We start from the raw sequence: 4,438 nt of genomic DNA, 5'->3' as shown, positions 1-4,438 counted from the left end.
GTTTCCCCACAGAAGGAGGGCAGGAGGGACAGAGGGAGGGCAGGATGGATAGCTGTGGCACTGCCTGCTGCAGTTTTCCCCCATGCTTTCGGGAGGATTTCTTCTGTGTGTGAGGGGGAGAGTCCCAGGTCCCTGCACTGCTGCAGCCACCCCTCCCAGGGATGTTGCTGAGGGCAGGGAAAGAGTGTGGAGAGTGACCAGGAGCCAGCCCAGAGCTCCCCAGGCCCCTGGGCAGCTTTGGCCATGTCTATTCATATCTGGCTCCCATGGCCTTACCCGACTCCCTGGCAGTGCCCAGTTCCCTGTGGCAGAAAGAGATCCCAGCACACACTGGAAAATGTTCTCATCTGTGCTGCATTGTAGATGAGGGTGCTGGGAAGGCTTCTCCATCAGCTTGGATGAATAAAGTTTTGAAGCCCTTGGAGCCTCCTGCAGGTATGTTCTCAGTGTGCCACCAAGGAAGAATTGTAGACAAGCGGGCAGGCACCAGGTGACAGAAGCTTCTGTGGCTGTTGTGTTACAGATGTGTCTACAGGGAAGACTTCTCCAGCTTCTCCAGCTGCTACCTTGGATGCTGCACTCAAGCCCAGCTCCCATCTCAGGGGTGAGTAGTGTGTCCCTGCTGACCCCACAGGCTGAGCCCTGCTTTTCTGGGATCCATTCCTGGGAAATGGAAATATTTTTCTCTAAGGTACTCCAACAGGGAAAATCCAAGATACAACAGATAAGATATCCCTGGAACCATCCAAACAGATGAGGCAAGAGCTGAAGGAACCCCTGCAGACAAGAGAAGGTGGATGCATTTCCCTCATGCTTCCCCTGGGAGTCAGCAGCCGGGGGCTTTGGCTGCACTTCTGGACACGCTGTGCCCGGCACAGCGGGAAGGGATCCATGGCAGCCTCGCTGCCCCGCTGCTGCTTTCACGCCCTGCAGGGCAGTTTCCCAGCCTGGCCTGGTTGCAGCTTCTGCCCAGCCTCTGTAGGAAGTTATTGGGCATCAGCTGACAGGCCATGCCCTAACTGTAACACACCCTGAGATCCCCCACTATATCCAGCCCTGCAGATTAGGAAAATGGTGGCTGTTTGGAGGTGGAAGTGCTCTCATCATGCCACTGTAACCTGGCCATTTTCCTGCTCCATAAATTTCACAAATATTACCTCTGATGCCGCCACCCAAGTGGGAAACAGCTCCATCTGATGCAGCTGTCTCCCTTCCTTTGTCAAGAGATGGACATAGTGCTTCAGTGGAAGGTGGTATTTCTTGAAGGAAGCACTCCATCTTCGGTGCCAGCCCCTGCTGCAGGAAGGAAGGCGATGGCAGACACGGGCACAGGCACAGCAGGTAATTGCTGTGCCGGGCTCAGGCCTGGCCGGGGCTGTGTGGCAGCAGCTCTTCCCCCAGGGCCTGCCCTTGCCCGGCCCGGCAGCAGCCAAAGCTGGAGGCGCCTCGGCTTCCAGGCCTCTGGAGCTGGTTCAGAGCCCCGGGGAAACGGGACTGGTGCAGCAACGTCCCTGGCGCTGCAGCTGCTGCGGAGCTGGCCCTGAGTGCCCAGAGGCCCAAGGCACAGGAGAAGCCCCGATCGGGAGCCCTGCTGCCAGCCAGGGCCAGAGCCAGCCCTGGCACACAATGGAAGCAGTTCTCATCTTGGTTTGCTTCCAGACAGGGATGCTGGGAAGGATTCTCCATTAGCCTGGCGCTCTGAAGTTGTGAAGCCCTCTGAGCATTCTGCAGGTATGTTCTCACTGTCCCACCAAGGCGTAATGTTTGAATGACTGGTAAGAACCAGGTGACAGAAGCTTCTGTGGCTGTTGTGTTACAGGCGTGTCTGCAGGGACGACCTCAGCAACTCCTACCTTGGATGCTGCACAAAAGGCCAGCTCCCATGGCAGGGGTGAGTAGTGTGTCCCTGCTGACCCCTCAGGCTGAGCCCTGCTTTTGTGGGGTCCATTCCTGGGAAATGGAACTACTTTCTCTTAAGGTCCTCTGGCAGGAGAGACCAAAGACATGGCAGGCAGGAAATTCCAGGACCCATTAGAAATCATGTGGCAAATGCTGAAGGAACATCTGCAGAGAAGGCAAGGTGGGTGCATTTCCCTCATGCTGCTCCTGGGACTCAGCAGCCGGGGGCTTTGGCTGCACATCTGGCCACGTCGTGCCCGGCACAGAAGGAAGGGATCCATGGCAGCCTCGCTGCCCCGCTGCTGCTTTCACGCCCTGCAGGGCTGTTTGCCAGCCTGGCCTGGCTACAGCTTCTGCCCAGCCTCTGCAGGAAGGCATTTGGCATCAGCTGGCAGACAGCCCCAATTGCACCACAGGCCATGCCCACCCTCAGATGCCCTGCAATTTCCTGGTGTCCAGGCAGATCAGATGTTGGGGCTGTTTGGGGAAGGAAGCAGCCTTGGGTTGTCCCAAAATCCTGGGTGTTTTCTGATCCTTATGCATTCCTTTCACAAGTGATGCCTCCTGAAATTGTCCCCTTCCCCATTCCCAGTCAGGAATGTTTTCATCTGATCCAGCTGTCTCTTTTCCATTCTCCAGAAATGAAAGGAGAGCCTGCGGAGAAAGAAGCATTTCCCGGAGGAAGCAGTGGTTGCATGCCAGCCTCAGCTCCAGGAAGGGAGGCCATGCCAGGCACAGGCACAGGAGGTAGTTGCTGTGCCTCTGGGCCTGAGCCCTGCTGAGGCTTGAGCTGCCCTCTCTGCTGTTTGGCAGTGCGGGCACAGCCTGGACTAGAGCAGCAGAGCCCATGGGAATTATCCCGAGCAGGCTCAGGGCACTGAGCTGTCCTGCTGGGGTCCCTCCATGGGAGACATGTCCTGAAACCTGGGAGTGACTGCACGGGGTGCCCACGGTGGGGAAAGGACAGAGGGGGAGAGCAAGGCTCCAGTGTGTCCTGAGAGGGCCTGGCTGTTTGCCCTTGGGATCTGGGGGGTTTCCCCACAGAAGGAGGGCAGGAGGGACAGAGGGAGGGCAGGATGGATAGCTGTGGCACTGCCTGCTGCAGTTTTCCCCCATGCTTTAGGGAGGATTTCTTCTGTGTGTGAGGGGGAGAGTTCCAGGTCCCTGCACTGCTGCAGCCACCCCTCCCAGGGATGTTGCTGAGGGCAGGGAAAGAGTGTGGAGAGTGACCAGGAGCCAGCCCAGAGCTCCCCAGGCCCCTGGGCAGCTTTGGCCATGTCTATTCACATCTGGCTCCCATGGCCTTAGCCGACTCCCTGGCAGTGCCCAGTTCCCTGTGGCAGAAAGAGATCCCAGCACACACTGGAAAATGTTCTCATCTGTGCTGCATTGTAGATGAGGGTGCTGGGAAGGCTTCTCCATCAGCTTGGATGAATAAAGTTTTGAAGCCCTTGGAGCCTCCTGCAGGTATGTTCTCAGTGTGCCACCAAGGAAGAATTGTAGACAAGCGGGCAGGCACCAGGTGACAGAAGCTTCTGTGGCTGTTGTGTTACAGATGTGTCTACAGGGAAGACTTCTCCAGCTTCTCCAGCTGCTACCTTGGATGCTGCACTCAAGCCCAGCTCCCATCTCAGGGGTGAGTAGTGTGTCCCTGCTGACCCCACAGGCTGAGCCCTGCTTTTCTGGGATCCATTCCTGGGAAATGGAAATATTTTTCTCTAAGGTACTCCAACAGGGAAAATCCAAGATACAACAGATAAGATATCCCTGGAACCATCCAAACAGATGAGGCAAGAGCTGAAGGAACCCCTGCAGACAAGAGAAGGTGGGTGCATTTGCCTCATGCTTCCCCTGGGAGTCAGCAGCCGGGGGCTTTGGCTGCACTTCTGGACACGCTGTGCCCGGCACAGCGGGAAGGGATCCATGGCAGCCTCGCTGCCCCGCTGCTGCTTTCACGCCCTGCAGGGCAGTTTCCCAGCCTGGCCTGGTTGCAGCTTCTGCCCAGCCTCTGTAGGAAGTTATTGGGCATCAGCTGACAGGCCATGCCCTAACTGTAACACACCCTGAGATCCCCCACTATATCCAGCCCTGCAGATTAGGAAAAGGTGGCTGTTTGGAGGTGGAAGTGCTCTCATCATGCCACTGTAACCTGGCCATTTTCCTGCTCCATAAATTTCACAAATATTACCTCTGATGCCGCCACCCAAGTGGGAAACAGCTCCATCTGATGCAGCTGTCTCCCTTCCTTTGTCAAGAGATGGACATAGTGCTTCAGTGGAAGGTGGTATTTCTTGAAGGAAGCACTCCATCTTCGGTGCCAGCCCCTGCTGCAGGAAGGAAGGCGATGGCAGACACGGGCACAGGCACAGCAGGTAATTGCTGTGCCGGGCTCAGGCCTGGCCGGGGCTGTGTGGCAGCAGCTCTTCCCCCAGGGCCTGCCCTTGCCTGGCCCGGCAGCAGCCAAAGCTGGAGGCGCCTCGGCTTCCAGGCCTCTGGAGCTGGTTCAGAGCCCCGGGGAAACGGGACTGGTGCAGCAACG

At 57.3% G+C, this 4,438-nt stretch overlaps 1 long non-coding RNA gene across 1 annotated transcript; it reads left to right on the top strand.

The window, feature by feature from the left end:
• Positions 1-396: 396 nt before the first annotated feature.
• LOC135307226 (uncharacterized) lies at positions 397-2,646 on the top strand. Its single transcript, XR_010367944.1, has 3 exons — positions 397-604; positions 1,979-2,080; positions 2,539-2,646. It is a non-coding gene; the product is annotated as an uncharacterized LOC135307226 (long non-coding RNA).
• The last annotated feature ends 1,792 nt before the right edge of the window (positions 2,647-4,438 follow it).

Source organism: Passer domesticus, chromosome 9 (assembly GCF_036417665.1).
Source record: "Passer domesticus isolate bPasDom1 chromosome 9, bPasDom1.hap1, whole genome shotgun sequence".
NCBI lineage: Eukaryota > Metazoa > Chordata > Aves > Passeriformes > Passeridae > Passer > Passer domesticus.
This window is presented reverse-complemented; position numbering and strand designations above follow the sequence as displayed.